At 38.0% G+C, this 18,847-nt stretch overlaps 1 non-coding gene and 1 pseudogene across 1 annotated transcript; one reads left to right on the top strand and one right to left on the bottom strand.

The window, feature by feature from the left end:
• Nucleotides 1–2,533: 2,533 nt before the first annotated feature.
• The window catches only part of LOC139719166 (uridylate-specific endoribonuclease D-like), a 118,337-nt pseudogene continuing 102,023 nt past the window's right edge, over nucleotides 2,534–18,847 (bottom strand).
• On the top strand, nucleotides 11,949–12,019 carry Trnag-gcc (transfer RNA glycine (anticodon GCC)). The gene has a single exon. It is a non-coding gene; the product is annotated as a tRNA-Gly (tRNA).

Raw genomic sequence — 18,847 nt, 5'->3', positions numbered from 1 at the left:
AGATAAATAAAAAGATACAAACAATAGACATCATATTAAAAACGCCTATAAATGTCCATGCACAGCATAATCCTAACGTCTTTTAACAGTGATATATTATGATAGACATCCCTTCCACACGTGATGTTAATGTGTGCATGTCTTAAGTCTTTGTATACAAGGACTTTAGCCAGTGTGTACAATGCTATGGACTATTCTGTGGGAAATGGCACGTAAAGTACTCAAAGAGTTTGCAGTAGACACTGGAAACATGTGATGTTCACAAACCAGTCCATTTCGACCAGAGAAATCATGCGTCACCCCAACTGAAGGGAACTCAACAGGTGGTCTGCCCTATCTCGGGATCTTATTTTTAGTATACCATGGGGTATACAATGGAACAATAGTTGTTATTGTTGTTGATATTGTTGTGGTTGTCCTTGGTGTAACACATTATGGATCTTGCAGGCGTTCGTATCATGATATTTTCGATGAATATCATCATTAAGATTGTTTAAAAAATCCTCAAAAGGTCAATATTACTGATTTATTGAATTGTTGAATTATTCATGAAAAGTTGATCTCCCTTATTTTGTATCTATATAATCTTTGTATTTGTGTGTGTGTGTGTGTGTGTGTGTGTGTGTGTGCGTGTATGTTTATGTGTTTCCTCATTAATCTGACTTGTTGTAACATAATTATGCCGGTAAGACACCTCATTAGAAGGTTTAAGAGAACTTTCATCCTCACAATGCTTCTAAAGCTTTCCTCCAAGTTCTCTTTTTTTCATTTCACATTTAATTTTACCAAAGGCTGTATTCCTCAGTTAAAAATCTAAGTGCGTTATTCTGTTAATTTGTTATATCTATTATGTTATACATTCTTATGAATTATTGTATGCTTTGTATTTATGTATGTTTGTATGCATTGCATGTTTGTTTGTTTTTGTCGTAGAAATGAATGAACGAACTGAACTGAACTGAAAAAAAAAATGTCACCACGAGTTCAAGACGTCTTAATACTTAAAGATTAAAGCGATAAATCCTTCACAGGTATGCCTTCGTAACCCGAGGAGGTGTCGTTTTTGGTCGTCTGTATTTTAATAGGCGAGATTCGATCTGTTTTTGTTTGTTTGTTTGTTTGTTTGTTTGTGTGTGTGTGAGTGTGTCTGTGCGACATTGTCAGTATCAGCCATCGTGTATATAACAAAATATGTGTTCTTCCCTCTGATAAGAAATCCCATTGATATTGTTCCTCCTCGTCTGGTAAATATCTGCCGGAATACAAGTTACTATTATATAATAATTATTTAGTATGTAGACGACTTAACTCAACTGGTCAAGCCCTGTTTTGGAGTGACGCCATTCCAGGTCATTCAAGAACATTAAATCAGAGCCCTACTGGAAAGAACACAGTGTCCCGCAGTGTGTTCACATAGTCGGCTATGTGAAAACTCTCGGATTATACAGTGTGGAAATGATTTCACACTGTGAATTGGATTTCACAGAGTGTTCACATGGTAATGTTCTGTGCCACACTGTGAATTGATGATTCACAATGTGTTCACATTGTTTAAACGCTCAAATCTAACAGTGTGAAGAGATTTCACACTGTGTTCACAATGTGTTCACATTGTGTTTACATTGTGTTCACACTGTGTTTCTTTCCAGCAGGGATGCCAGCAACAAAGAAACGAAAAAAAAAAAACAGCAACAACACACACAAGCTTAGAACTGGTAATTCTGTGTTTATGTCGGCAACTTTTATGGTCAATTGAAGGGAATGGACATTTTTATCTTCCACAAGTATGTAAATTTCCTCTCTGGTCATCGGGCAAACTTGTACTTGTTATATACATAACAATATTACATTTAGTTTACAGGGGGGGGGGGGGTTAACTTGATTCAAATTGTACTCGTAAATCAATAGGCACGTCGTAGACCAGGGGGTGTTTCATCAATTTAGTCAGCGCTGACAAGTTGTGAGTCTCTGACAATTTCAGCAAAATCTGTGGATTTGATTGGCTGAGAAGCTCTGGTCACTGACTGTTACCATGGGGATTGTTAGAGACTGACAACTTGTCAGGGCTGACAACTTTCATGAAACGGTCCCCAGATGACCATAATGACCCGTCAATTTACCCTTGGGGAGGCATCCATTTCATCAGTTTGCATTGAATGTATTAATGATATTGCCAAATACCACTTTTTATAGCTGTCAGATGGATGTGCTGGCAAGCAGCATTTAGAAGGATAACATGAATAATCACGACATCACAGATGCTTACCACAGTGAATATTAAAAACCAGCATCCCTGTTGGTAAGAATGACCCTTTTCTTCTGCTCATGCGCAAAGTGGAACTAAAAAATGGCTTATTCGGTGAATTATGTGGTTGCATTGTTACTTTTTTTTAATTTCGGTATTGGAAGAGTCTACTATAATATGAGACAGCTACTTGTAATCTGTATGCGAGAGAGTGGTTCCATAGGAGAGAGAGGGAGGGGGAGAATGAACCCCAACCCACACTTATTGTTCCCTATAAGTTCATCCTGATTAAACGTTGAAGTACGCTGATCCAATATAGCCGCCGGTGTAGTCGTATGTTTGGATCTGCACCTCGTTTCCCTCCAGGTCGAACCTGCAGAGCGAGTTGGGTTGCGACACGAAACAGACAGAGTACAGGGCCAGCTCGAACTCGGGGCTGACGCCAAGCATGATGGACGACAGGGTCTTCACGTAGCCGTCGACGCTGAACTGGAGCAGGATTTGGTTTGGCTGGAAAATTGAAAAACAAAACGGGAGAAACAGAAAAGAGCACAATTACAACATCAAATGCACAACCCTATCTAATACTTTCCACAACAAACATGATATGCACATTGGCATATCAAAGACTTACAAGAACAATTTTCAGAAAACTTTCGACCTAGCTTACGTTAGCCTCCCTGACGTAGCCGTAGTAGTTGAGCCTGCCGTCCTGTTCCAAGTAGTAGAATTGGAGCCAGTTGTGAAAGCCGCTGACAGCGCTATTCTTCACCTCGCCAACGAAGGTGTGTTCGAAGGCCGAGGAGTCGAGGCGATTGGACGACCGTGAGTAGAGGGTGAACCACACGTTGTTCACGAAATCACGAAATCCTTCTAATGAGCTGAAGTAACCTGTAGTAAAAGCCAAAAATCGTGAACCTGTTTATTACAGAGTTCAATCCTCGCGTTGTAGACTTTTGTTTTCGTTTTTAAAGAAGTCATCGTCACCATCGTCGGCATCAGGAAGCTTTAGATTTGCGAAGTAGGCGTTTGCGACGATGACTGAGTTGGAATTTCTCCTCTCGATATCCCTGACGCAACCTATAAAAAATAAAATAGTGTCCCGATATGATCGGGGCGTCAAGTAGCTCTCTACGTCTTGAATTGAGCGGACGTAAAGTAGCCAGAACTCGTAGTGAAATCTCAGAGGACGCGAGGTATATAGATCGTTTTCAAGTTATTTTGCGCATGCTCATAACATAATCTTTTCCTCTGAACGTCTGCGTCGTGAAAATCTAAAGCTCCCTATTATTATCTGATCAAGACCCACAACGACGCATAGGTCTATATCAGCGAGCAAGTTATTGCAGACACAAATACTAATACTGCCCATGTGCTGCCAATAGCTTGTGTCAGCCAAACCATTGAATTATACCAAGCAGTTGAATGGCCAACAACTCGAATACTATTGTCAAGTGCGCCGAGACGATAAATGAAACCATTTTCGAAGACATTCGAAGACGCAGGCGAGGAAGGGCAAATTTCATGCTTGTTGTTTTCGCTTAGATTTTTTTTTTTGAGGACTATAACTCGGCCCTTTCCAAATTGTTATAATATTCTTCTTCTGTTTTTTTCTCGATTGCGTGATGATAAAGGAACTTATCACTAAAATGATTACGTCATCAGCTTCCAGCTGCGCGGCGCCTCGCCTAAGCAGAGCACGCACGTTAGTCTCAAATACACGCAGCTTGAGCTCCCAAGTTCGTTGATCCGATCTGAAAAAAAAAAAATCCTTCAAAATTCATGCAAATTCCCGGATCACTATCAAAATTAAATCATTTGTTCCTTGTGTCATTATCGACTTTTCCTTAAAGTTTAATGCAAATCTGTTCCCAGCTTTTGGACTTATTTTGCAAACAGACAAACAAACCAACAAAAACCGATAAAAACATAACCTGATGCTTTAAATAGCGGAGGTAAAAAGGGTTCCACAAGGGTTCCACAAGGGTTCCTCAAGGGTTCCTGAAGGACTTACCTTTGGCCTGGAGGAGACTGTAGGTTCTCTGCATGACGGTGGTTGCCATGACATCGTCCAGGAATGTGTCCATCTCTCTCCCCTCAGCGCTCGACACCGACTCGGCCGTGCCGGTCTTCAGCACGTAGTTGTCGAGGAGATCCTGGAAGGCGTCGAAGGTCCCACCGAGTCGCTACGTGTTAACGGATGTGAAAAAGCTGTCAGGAACCAATGACAGGGTGAAGGTCCTGAAGATATTTCTAAACGCCACCGAAAGCACTACAGACTTGACTTTATGTTCATGGCTATTCTGCTATGTAGGTCCCTGGGACTAAATAAAAGTGTCATGGTCTAAAGCGTCAAATTCTTACCACAGAAAAAGAAAGGAAAGAAAAGGAAGATGCGTGTTGACATTAATCACACAAGAAACTAGTAGCTACTTGATCGATGTACAAGAGGAATGATGTCACTGATTGTTAAATCGCTGGTAATTAAAGGGGCAAAGACATGACATCATGACGGTCACGTCGTAAATCGAGAATCGAAATGGGTTACAATTTTACAATTCTACAATAATTATACTTATATAGCAGTCTTACAAACTATATAAAGTTATTTCATTGCGCTTTACATGACATCATCAGAATGCATGATGTGATATAAAAAAACTAGATGGATAACAATTTACCAATTAAGTCATTGAAAGTCACTAGATATCTGAACATATATTGCATCAATTGAATGCTTCAGATCATTGATTAGAAATCTAAATGCTCAATCCTTTCTTACTTGCTTGAACTGCGGTCAACCTTTTCGCCGTAGTTGGAGAGTTTGGTCTGAAGGTTGATTTCATACTGGCTGCTACTCAGGCGGTTGGCGTCGTTGTTCCACAGTTCCTGAGCAAGGTTGGACAGTTCTGACCGCGAGATGCTTTGTGCTCCTGGGATCGGGGATGGAGGCATTAAATTGAGAGCTGCTAAGCTGACCTTGTGTTACAAATTTGCAGCATCAAACACATTAGACCACTCATACATAGGATGAAAGGAGTCCGCAAAGCAATACGCTGAAGAATCAACTTCAGTCCCAGACAAACCCTGTAGCCTAGAGGATCCTCGTCCCAAGAACTTCCAGTGGGGCAGGAACGCACATTTACTTAATCTGAAAATACAGGCCTATGAAATGGCCGTAACATGCAGAATATATTCTTTTGTGATCCACATTATCAGAAGCACCAGGGAACAATCATCAAGAAAATAATAATTGCGTCTTCCATCAATCTCGATGAGCTCAAATTATTCTCAAATCAGCGAGGTTTTTATTTCATATTGTCACAACATAAAGACATTCTTATTCAAATTTCTAGGGAATCTCCTGTTGCGGCATCGAGGAACATGGTAGCTCTGATTCAGGCCTCTGACAACAGTTGCTAAGGCTGTCAGTAGGCAACACTGAAAGCATTCTCGGACGACGCCTTGGAACCAGTCCTCAACGCTCACTCCGTACCAAAGTTTTGGCGGTAGACCACCGTCAATTCTATAGCAATGTCCGCATAATCCAATCTCACAGTGAAGATCCATAGATTGTAGTCCGCTGCTTTCCTTCAACAACTATAAGGACAATTTCCACAAGTATTCAAGCTGACCATGGCAGAAAAAAAGTTTGATATCGGAGTTCGATGCAACGTCTCACGTGGTAGTTACATAGTGATGACTTTGAGAGGTTCAACCGTTCTTGGCATCCACAAATATATTCTTAATTGGCCTTGTTATTCAAATCGTCGTCAGAACAATAATAATGATTATAAAATAAGAATACATTTGATTTCATCCTGTACTAATGGCAAATTGTGAAGTCGGTGAAATGCGATATATCTTGCCTCATCTGTCACAGAACTTGACTGATACAAAGCTATAGCCGAACATAGAAATTATGCATTGTGCTTGGTCAAAATAGAAATATTTCTTTATCCAGGAATCACATATTGAGCAAAGATAGACACACCATAAAGGAAACATTTAAATCAAGCTCTCATCGTATAAACATTGGGTCATTCGTGAGGGCATCATAACATGACTGCAGATGGGTTTCCCAGGTTCTACAGCAGCAACTTCGTGAGGGTGGTCAAATTTTCGTGTAGCCATTATGTTTCCTTCGTGCGTCCTTCACTTCTAATTACAGATTCACTATCTCCACGGAGCTATCGTGTGTGATTTGGCTGCCGTTATGTGACCTTCTATGTAGGCTTCGTAACTTGCTGCGGCTGTTGATTGGCTTCGACAAATGCATGTTTGGAAACACGAAATTGAAAATTCGATATCCCTAAGCCATGTTGTGTCAATTCCGGGACAGTGTCACGCCGCCTGTGAGAAGCACGTAGTGTCGATTCAGAGGAGAAGGTCCCTGCTGGAAAGAAGTGTCCCACAGTGTCTTCACACTGTGCTCACATAGTCGACTACAATGTATGTGAAAACGCTCGAATTCAACAGTGTGAAGATTATTTCACACTGTGGTGTGAAATTTCACTGGATATTCACATAGTAATATTCTGTTTTACACTGTGAATTGATGATTAACACTGCAAATTGATTCACAATGTGTACACACTTGAAAAAACGCTCGGATTTAACAGTGTGAAGAGATTTCGCACTGTGTTACCAATGTGTTCACACTGTGTTTCACATTGTGTTTCACACTGTGTTACACTGTGTTCTTTCTCGTGTAGGGCAACACTATAACATTTGTAACACTGTAACACTTATAACACTATAACATCTGTAACATATCTATTGGCAGTGTCTTAATTTATAATTTGTAATTAGTAGTTTATGGTTGTATTTGAAAAAAAAAGAAGAATGTTTTTAATGGTGATTTTTTTTTGTCACACGTCTTGCAAGCTTTTCTTTTCCGTGGACCACTTGTCCATCATAATACTCTTCTGTCAACCTTCCAAAGTGTGCATTGCTATCTTTGTTATCTAACGACACTGAATTTATAGTTTAATATACTTCATGATGCTTTTATTGTGTATTTCTTACAAAATGATAAAATTACAATTCTGTAATGTACACTCTGTATTTCATTTCGAGGTTTGTGGGTGAATTCAATAGATGTCAACTGAATTGAAAAAAAAAAAGATGAAAGGTGGACCAGATATAATGCCACAAGCACCATGTAGGATTTGCCCAATGTGGACTTCCGGAGTCTATATTAGAATTTTTCATAAAATGTTACAAGTATTTGTTCTCTTTTAACTTGCCACAGTGTGAAAATGATAATAATAATGATAATAATAATAATAACAATAATGATAATAATAATAATAATAATAATGTTTTATAATGTTGGCAGAAAGATGCCTCTCTTTTGTCTTATATGTCATTTAAATGGTTTTTGTGAAATTGTATTTCATATTTTGTTTTGTAAAAAGCATGTGAACAAAACAATTATGCATCTGCTACACTGCATTGATATCAATCATCCATTTATCACTTTTATGGACATCTTTCTCCTCCCTTTCTTTAAATAGTGATTAATATTTTGCACTCCTTATATGATGAAATCAGGTGGGAAGTGAAATCCGTCTCACCTTTGCACAGGCTGTAGTAGTTGGCGCAGCAGTCGTTGTACCGTTCGCAGTAGGAATTACACTGGCAGTCGTAGTTTGAGTTGTTATCCCCACATCTTCCCGAGCACGAGTCAGCAGCATCTACAAAGTATCAAGATATGTCACTGAATTAGAAGGAAACGTTGATATACGACAATACACAAACATAATTACTTCTTTGATTTAAAAACCTAATAGTGACCATTATCAATTTCAATCATTATTATCTTTTTCCGCTGATATTCAATAGTTGGATGCGTCTCATAGACGTATGACTAGAGCAGATACTCAAGAATTCAATGAAAAATGTCGAGCGCAGATTGCCAAAAAGTCAAGAAGAATAACGTTCTACGAAGCTGGCCTTATCCTGCTTCATAGGACGCAATAATCATCATGGTGATGTTCAGAAATGTGCTCAGACATGCTCGCATCATTGTTGGAAGAATTACATACTTTTAGCACTAAAATTATGATAAGCAATGCAATTGAAGGTGACATTACGGAAAAGGGTCTAGAGTTGGACGAATAATCAAGATATAGGGTTAGAATCCTGCGAGGTGTGCTCATCCTTGGATAAGATGTTTTTCCAAACCGAGCATCCCTCTTGACCGAGCTGTATATGGGTACCCGGCAATGATAATGTCAGTTTCCTCTGGGTGAGCATGGTTAACACTGAAGAGGCTTAACTAAAGTCGATTACCATCACTTCTTTACATTATCGGTAGACTCCCTTCCATGCAATAGACAAAATCAAAAGTACATAACTCACACGTCCGAGATACGACTAATAGAAAGCACAAAGCTACGCCTATGGAAAGCTTCATAATTGTAGAAGTGAACGGACAGCCCGTGGCGAAGTGAGAGCAGGTCCTTGCAAAAGCGCCAAAATATCGTCTGCTGGTCGTCTGCTCTTACCGACGGCTTATAAACTAGCTTCATATCATCCTAAGACGTGTATTGATATGAGCTATTTCCCAGCCATTATGAGGTGAACATAATATAAGTTGCGACGAATACAGACACACGTGGATTACGTATTACGTAATCGTGTGATAATGCCCATCCCAAGCCTATTAGCCTTCTTTTTTTTTTCTCCAGATTGACATACAGGTCTAAATATCTATTTTTAGTTTGTCATCATTTTATCTTATGCGCCATACCTTGTGAGCACCTGCATTTAAGGAAATTGAAGGGATAGTATAGTTTCGGTTGAGATGGGATTCACGTTTTGATCTCTACGTGATGATCAGAAATATCTTGTATTAATATGTTAAAGAGCTTATGATTCTAAGAGAAATTCAAAGTTTATTTGATGAAAATCAGTTTTGAAATGGCCGAGATGTCCAAAAACAAAGCGAAACAAAGTTTTCCAAATGAAAGGTGATCCCACCATTTATCAGGACCACTTTATCTTTGGATATCTCAACAACTTGGATATCTCAACAAATAAATCAAACAAACAAACAAACAAACTTCAAAATTGATCGTCATCAAATAAGCTTTTCATTCCTCTGAGAATCGTATGCTCTTCAATATTTCGTATAACTCGATTATAATCATCTCACAAAAAATTAATACTTGAATCTTCACCTCAACCAAAACTATACCATCCCATTAACCGATTCCTCCGAGGGAACCAGAGTGCAACATACAAACTCTGTCCAGCACTATGGCATCCCAAAGGCAAGAAGGTGGTTTAGTCTGACGAAGATGGATGCATTCAATCATAATTACTGAAAATAGAAACAAGATTTCATCTTCTTTGTTCGACTCTTAAAATCTCCAAATTCTTTCGTTATAACTTTTGATTTCTATTAATAGCAGATGCACACTTTCATACAGACTAAATCGAAATTATTAGCCCCCATTTCCCTCACCATACACTCAATTGCCTTGTCATTTAAAATGTAAACACCTTCGGTGTTGTTGTTGGTTTTTTCTCTTTCTCTTTGGATGTTAGTTATCACACAAATGGAAATGTAAATTCGCAAAAGATTATGATTAAGAGGATAAGTGTGTTAATTCAAGTCTGTGAAGGATGCATGTGATCAGTTTGTGATGGCTGAAAGCGCGAGGGAGATTTCAAGATATTAATAGAGAAGAGGATGATGATGAAATTCCTGATTTTTTTTTTTTACCAACGTTTTTCCTAAACCTGTCATGATTCTAGCTGTAACTTTTAACAGCGAAATATATCAACGGACAGATCATACGGAATATAGTAAGGTTAAACTTTGTTAACATTACGTAAGTAGGCCTACTTCTCTCCTTTTAAGCTGACAGATTTTTTTTTTTGAGAAGTACTTTAATCGTGTGTAATCGTGTGTTAATCGTGGTCGCAATGGAGACGATGAAATGACAATTTGGATGATTTTAAATAAGAAGAAAAAATTCAGTCAAATATACACACAAATATACAAATGACACAATAGTGCAAAGGCAAAATCTGATAGGAAGAAAGAATATACATGTGTTGTGAATTTATTACTGCAGAGGAAAATACAAAATATGAAACACACATATCATACAGATAATGATTAGAATACAATAGACAGAGTGTTATGTACGTGTTCATCCCTATACGTAAGCAAGTACGTATGTATACGTCCCTGTGTATGTACGTATGTATGCATGCATATATATGAGTGTATTTATGCATGTATGAATATTGTCCGTAGGACATTCACTACCAGTGTATGAAAAGTTTGATCGCAAAACGATTAATTACTTCCATTCTTGTCGAGTTTGCTAAGTCGAAATATTTGCGATTAAAGCTGCCAAAAAACAAAGAAAACAAAAAGAAAATATGGGTCATCATAAACTTCAAGAATATCACTTGTTATGTTACATATGTGGGATATCACTGAAAGGTTTTACCTTACTCTATCTGATGGCGGTCTTTACTTTAAAATGTTTAAAAGTGTCCTTTAACTCGTTTGTAATCATACTCGTCATGTTATAATAATATGTATTCATATATATGTGTTTTACAATGCCCCACCTATCAAGTATCATGACTGTATAATAAGCATGTGCCGTGTATGCATGCATGCACGTTTTCATTATCTAGACAAATGATGTCAATATTTTAGACCCTAAAAATAATGGAAGACTACTTTAAGAGATTGGGGCCTCCACTGTGCAGCTGACATGTGATTCTCACAGGTCCGTCCTAAGTACGACATCTTCCCCTCCCCCTTCCTTAAACGTAACAGGTGTTCAATCTCTTATCATTATCCCACATCATTGTTTGTTTGGATTATACAAGTGTAAAGATGGGTCCACGGCCATTGAAGGAGTATAGAGCACGTAGGTCCTACTCCAAGTCATCGTGCTGATAAGGGCACAAGATTGGGCTTGCAACTATAGAAAAATAAAATCGATATTTTGAGATTTTAATTTTCACAAATAAAAGAGACATCTTACGAATCATTACTTGCAATGTTTCGTCATCATGTAATACCTATATCAATGCCCATAATTAAATAAGTTTGTTGGTTCCAACAAGCTTTTATTAATCTTTCGGATAATGGCTTATGTTTTTCTCTCTTATTGACCGCGACCTGATGTGATAGAGCGCCATCTAATGGTGGGGAATGAAAACGTGACATGTATCGAAAGATTGCGATGAGAAATTTGCTGGCAAGGGATTAATTTTTGTATGAAAAAAAAAATCCGTCCAGAAAACAAAACAAAACAAAACAAAATGTTTGATATCATCACATTCATACAATTAACTTTATAGCAAATTACAGTGTTATGCCTTTAATCCAGAGTTCATAGACCAATTTAACTCTTCATAATAAAACCTCCTGAGTGCCACACTAAGTCTTCTGCGACAGCAACTTAGGTAATAAATGCTTTGGGAAAATATTCTTCTTTTCAATTCTGGTAACTTCTGACAAGTTTTTGTTAGCCAGAACATGTAATGAGCAAAGTTGTAGAGAAGATGACAAGCTTTGCTTTGATGTAGATTGCATGGCAAATCTTCCAAATAGTGACCAATAGCTACAGTATTGTAGAGGCATGACATTTGCACACAGCTGCCGAGTTAGGCATGCCAACATGACAAATAAAGAGTTAATCTCTCTCCACGCCAGCCGCAAGCATTGGTGGTTCAGTGGTAGAATGCTCGCCTGCCACGCGGGCGACCCGGGTTCGATTCCCGGCCAATGCATGCTGTTTTGCTTCTACTTCCAACTGTTATTTATTTATTAATTTTCGTTCTTTCTTTCATTGTTTTGGTTTTCCTCTTTGTATTCATCTATTCAGTGTATAATCAATATACACGGAATTCTTTATGTTACTTAGCAATGTACCCGATGTTATCTTCATCTGTATATAATACGTTTTGCTATTTGATGTACATATGTTCATCAATATCATTCAGGGCTCCATGGAAGACAACTACTTATTGGTGAATGAGCTACCCTGACAAAAGATTAGAATTAATAATTAATAATAATAATAATAATAATAATAATAATAATAATAATCAACCATTTTCATCTGTTGGTGTTACATGTTAAATTATTTAATCAGCATACACAGATATGAGTAACTCAAGAGAAGAGAATGGTCTCGATAGTGCCCAGAGAGGGCGTTATTCATGAAGCTGTTCATGCAGCACATAGGTGCCTATTACTCAGTACATAATTATGAGTGTCAATGGTAAACAAATCAATCTTTGCGCTCTGAGAAACGTCACTCTGAGAAAGTGTTACTGAAGCTGAATGTAGGTTGTAAATTTTCAGACTCTCGTAATCGTCAGATTATTACTGTAGATATTTGATAATTGAGTGAAACAACATCTATCACATTTGCTGTTACATAAATTGAGACTGACATAATTTTTCATGATGATGATAATACGCTAGAGAATGATTATGATTTGCATTTATCCATTTATCATCAGGGCAATTCCGCGGTTAGTAACGTTACATTTGAACAAATTTAGATATTTGTTTTTACTACTAAATTACCATTTATTCATTTCAAGTCAAAATTATGACAAAAACATGTTCATCTTTCCCAGGTTTATGATACAGAAAAAAATGGATACAATCCACGAAATATTAGAATTGCTATGGCAACTTAAAGGGCTGGTTAGTAACGTTACGAAAAAAGGACATGACAAAAAAATCAATGTCTTGTAACAAAAAGTGTGCAAAAATTAAAGTTACTTCAAACAAAGTGTTGCATTAATTTCAATTATCGCATCATGACAAATGTTCACACAAATTTTTTTAGCAGTTCGACCAATAATTTCTTAGCTAGACCCCCAAAAGCATGGTTAGTAACGTTACGGTTAGTAACGTTACATTTGTCCGGAGTAATTCCACAGGTCATTTCACCCTTTTGTAATTGACAAAATGTCACATGACTTCTGGAGTACTTAAATGTATTCATCTTTTACCCTTTAGCAAAACTTTGAGGAAAAAATTTCAAAGGAACCCACTGTAATTTGCATTTAAGTGAATTTCAGCGTCCCCAGTCCCACATGTACATTTTCAATGATGGTTTTAGATCTCGCAAAATCAATAAATATGAAAAATAAAATCTACTGAATTTGAAAGACCTTAATGATTGGTGAACATCCACGGCATTAGTTGAAACCTAAATTAAAGAGTATGATAAAGAGGCACATTTCTTTTATCCATGTCATGTCCACCTAACTGCGGAATTGCCCATCATCATAATTTCTTTTATTACTTTTTATTTGTCATGGTCTCAATAAAGGCTTGCCCATTCCGTTTGTTGTTTTTTTTTTCTCAACTCATAGAAGTCATGAAAGCTGATTGTGTCAAGTTCGAATAGCTTCCTTTCGTACAGCCCTATACCTGTAATACTTTATTATACATCACTCATTATTGCCCGAAAAGAGGGTAGGGATTTGCCAGAGAGATTACGCCACGGACTCGCACGCACGCGCACCACGCCCACGCATCAACCACCCTGCCCGAGTCTCGCGTGAGAATTTCATCTTTCAAAAGGTTACTGGCCGGTGGGTGGCAGGCCAACAACACCACACGTGCTGGAGTTTTAAACTATTTACGTCGATTCGAGGCGCCATCGTAGGTTTTTTTTTTTTCCTCCGAGTTCAATGACAGCAAATTGACATGGCGCATTCCATGGCCATAGCACATCTCACACCTGGGCATTGAAACCGCTGGAATACATGACCTCTATCGTGTTCGTGCGCGAGAAGGTTGGCTGCGACCCAACAAAGAAGGATGGGACAAGAAGGAATTAAGAGACAAAAAAAAAAAAAAATCGACGACACCAGTGAGAATAAGACAGAACGAAGCGCAAACTCAGATGAGAGCATATGTTTTATATGCTAATGTGAAAATTTGTGTTTTTCATATTGGTTCTTTTTTACTAGTGGAGCAATAAAACTTATTGAAACAAAGCAAACAAAAACACAAAACACCAAAGACACTGATCCAGGAGAGATATATATCATATTGATACAGAATGAGAGATTGATAATGGAGATAGAGATGAATAATATAATAAAGATAAATATATAAAAAGCTGTATCCCCCCCCCCCCCCCCCAGAGAGAGATGGAGAAAGAGAGAGGAAGAAGCCCCCCCAAAAAAAGGGAAAAAAAAGGAAAAGCAGGGAGAGAAAGGAAGCTCGGGAAATGAAAATGTGGACGAGTATGGAACAATATACACACACACACACACACACACACACACACACACACACACACACACACACACACACACACACACACAAGTGTGCCCTTGTACAGTCTCCGGGCGGGCGGATCAAAGACCATTATTCTGGTCTAACTATAAAGTTTATCGTATCTATTGGAAGAATTCATTGCGGGAAAAAAACCCCAATGAACCTATCTATTCTTGGATACATACAGAACTTCAGGGGGAAAAAAATAGAAAATTGCGATTCTAGGGAATAAGGCCACGAATATGAGGGTTGTTTTGATGCTGAGATGCAATGAAATTTTGTTATTTTTTCGGCTCTACATGATGTTACAAGAGCATCTGTTACATAATTTATGTTTAATTACATTTCATGTCAATACTTGCGATTGCCAAAGACGAAGATTTTCTTTTGCGTTCAGTTCAATTCAATTCAATTCAATTCAATTCAATTCAATTCAAATCTTATTTCATTTTTCGAAAAGAACATAGACATTTCGCTTTCCTTGGTAACAGAGAATAAGGGTACATAGGCAAAACAAAGTAAACTGAGAAGAATATAATTGTTGAACCTTGTAGTAATGATAGACCTACGTTGTCATGGAAACTGACGTGATAAAGACGAAATAACAATAAGCAAAAAAATGGAGGGACCCACTAAAAAAGATAAAGCTTGTAGAATGTGGGCCCCTCAGTTTAAACGTTAAATGTAAAGGAAATTCAGCAAAAATTTAGTGGCAAAACAAGAAATATAATTTAGTTGGGTTTTTCATTTTCTCTCGGTTTAGGTGGACCCTGCTCTGAAGAGCATGTTTTATTTTGGTTCCTCGAAATCACTGCCTTCTGCTTAATATAAATGAGGGAGAAAAGTTCATTTATTTAGCTGTTTCTGTTGGGTTTTTTTTTCTCTCTGTGAGAGCAAATATATCTTTTTGTTTATGGAGTATTGATATTTGTCATGGAGTTGAACGGATGATAATATTACGTCATGTGTCAACGACCTCTTTTGACAGCCTTTACTGCGCATCAAAAATATTGTGCGTGAGATAAGCGCGAATAAGTTTTTTTTTTTTTTTTAAATCTTAATCAAAATTAACAGCAACAACGCCAAAAAGAAAAAAAAGTCGTATACCCCTCGACAACAGATTACGCGTTTGTCCAATACTGTATTGTCGTGATTGTCAACTCAACAAAACGCTCGCAGTGACGGGCGTGCTGAGTTTCCGGGTAAGCGAACAAAACACAAGGTCATCTCTGAATTTTTTTTTCCGGCACCTTAGTATGAAGCACTGCCGAGAGCTCTCGTTGAAAGCAATTAGTCGAATCGAGAACAGAATATGTTTTCTATAGTAACAGATAGATAATGATATCCACTATGGATAACAATAATGCGTTCCTGGAAGAGACTGATTCACTCGCTGAAAATGACCAATAATTTCGTTTTTCACAATTTCCACCAGAGGTATAATGTGTCGTCATCTTTGCTTTAACCGGAATAATTACGTTGTTGTTGTTTTTATCAACGAGCAACTTTCACATAGTCATCTAGTGTACGCCAAATCTGTATTCCTGGCTTTGCCCAATTTCTGTTTCGTTGAGGAAACTTCTCTCTTTTAAATAGTAATAATCAACCCATGTGATTATTCAAATCTAAAATAACATCTTGGCATATATAGCTCGCGTATTCTTTTATTTCATACTGCACTTGTACGTCATTATCGATGCACAGTACACACACACACGTACACTCACATATGACGAACAAATAGAATTTGTCAGATTGCACTATCTGGTAGGATTGCAATGATAGTAGGTCAAACATTATTTTTGTATCACCGATCAACGTGTTAGTTCTCGATTAAGATCTCACCAGCAAACTAGGTATTTAACACGTTTATATGTTTCAAAGATGATTTCAATAATCTCATCATCATCATTATATGAATTGCATATCACTTTATGGCATTGCTAATGATAAAAGAGGAAGACATCAACAGTATGAAATCATGTTTGATTTTCAATTGAGTTTCCAAATAAAAAGATAAGTTGTCAGAGTTGGATGAAGTACAAGGCCTATTTAATTTCCGCGCACATTGTTTTCGTAGTCCCTATAAATTCATAAAAAAAAGCTACGAGTAGTTCGAGATACGATGCATCTATCTATTCTAAAAACAAGGTGCCAGTGCCAACTTCTGCACGTCATCTCATTTGGATGTTTGTATTTTCGAATAATTCTGTATCTCCTATATTTATGAGGTGATGCGGAAACCCACGAGGGTAGCAACCAAAAAGAAAAAAAAAATCTCTTTGGGTAGCAACGCACAGTAGCGCGCTAGGTTGTGAGTCACAACCGCCGTTACTTTAGAGCGTTTTTCCCGCACACAGAAGGTTCGTTCGCGCGAAAATGATTGACTTGGGAAACAGCCCCTGACTATTTGGGTAAACAAGATCGGGGAACAAACAAACGTATTAGACTGAGAAAAAACGAAAAACATTCAGCAAAGCTAAATTTGTCAGCGGGAGAGGTTGCCCACTTCAAGGACTAATTGCTGACGCGTCCACTGACCCCGTATTTTGATCTCCAAGTGGGGAAAATGAAAAGCAACAACAAAGATCTATACTAATTATGTGATGTGAGGTAAGAAAACACGTTCAAATTTCTTGGTTAATGGTGACGTAGCATTATTGCAATTTCGTCGCGTGCAAGTTTGAGTGTGTGTTTTTCAACAGCGAGGGAGAGAGGAGGGGAGAGAGAAGTCCCTTGACCCCTCTCGTTTCGGGCTAAGTGGAATTAAATGACTCCGGAGGGTCGGGTCAATGACCGCTGCGTATGAGGAAACGTTGGTCAAGTTCGGCATTGCTCTCAAGCCAAAAATTGACTGACCACCTTCCAGGAATTCAAACTTGAGATGGACTTCTCCACAACTCCCTACCCCCCCCCCCCCCTCATTCTCGATATTTCTCGCTGCGTTCAGGAACATTGTATAGCAATCGAAGGGAATAAGAGCCATAGACCTAGCGGTCATTCCACCGAGAACGTTTTTTCAAGTTTGTTTATGGCATGAACGTTGTATTACGTCATAAATACATATTATCAGTATCAACCGGTAACTGTTTAAAGGGCCCCTGAAATCCAAATGCATGTTGATTTATGTTGATTTATGTGATACTCTCAACATCAATTTTGCTGTGAAACGAATATCTAGAAACATTCCATATATTTTCAACGATTTTTTCTTCTATTTCTTTAGATTACTTGAGAACGCCCACAAGAAATCCTTCTAAACCAATATTCTTGAGATGACCTCATCTGTCAATCATTGCTGAAGTACTGAAATGTTTAACAAAAGACATTGGAATGCACCTTCCCCTCGACTCAGCATAACTTGCATGTTTCTGTGATATTAATGTGACTAACAAAAGACATGGCGAGGGAATCGCTAAAAATATATGGAATGTTTCTAGATATTCGTTTCACCGCAAAAGTGATGTTGAGGGTACCATAAATCAACGCAAATCAACATGCATTTGGAATTCAGGGGCCCTTTAATGCGATATCGCAGTGATATTCTGGTATATGCAATAAACTCAAATTGCTATCATCAATGTCCGTGCGAACACATTTTCTTTCAAAAGCAAAGAAAAGAAAAATAATTTCCATCAATGCTTACCTCTAGTTAATCAAAAACAAACACTATCAGGCTGTTATATTTCACAGATAAAAGGGACAATCGCGTGCGTGCACACACACACACACACACACACACACACACACACACACGCGCGCATACAAACATGCACAATATGAATGTACATTGTAGTTCTGCTTCATATCCCAAAAGGGGTTTTTAACCTAAAATTTCTGATTGGTCGAATGGAAACGTAAATAAGCCTAAATATGATGCAGCTGCACACTGATAGTGTCCCGAGTAGATTAACCTACATAATCATTGATATAAAGTCCATCTTAATTACGTGGCGAGCATAATGAAACTTTAAAGGGTAACACATGATCAACGTCTTGAAAAAAAAAAGAAGAAAGATAAATACAATTTTTCTATACATGTAGTTGCAATTTATCTCGTGCAGTCTTCTATTTTCTCTGCGCACCTCGTACGATTGTTATATCATAGTTCAGAGGTTTCAACGCCAAATATTATTCGTAATAGTGTCCTCAACATGTTCGCAGAAAAACCGTAGTTATTGTACACAACATAGCCAAGGAGGTGACTGCCCCCGCCCGCGTTACTACACGTGATATCGTAGTCGTTTTAGCAGACTCTGTGTAACCATCCCCTCTAGCCACCACCCCCCAAATAATAAATAAATAAA

The sequence above is a fragment of the Diadema antillarum genome, unplaced genomic scaffold (genome assembly GCF_040938485.1).
Source record: "Diadema antillarum isolate AM-2024a unplaced genomic scaffold, OU_Dant_1.0 scf00000106, whole genome shotgun sequence".
NCBI classification, from domain to species: Eukaryota; Metazoa; Echinodermata; class Echinoidea; order Diadematoida; family Diadematidae; genus Diadema; species Diadema antillarum.
This window is presented reverse-complemented; position numbering and strand designations above follow the sequence as displayed.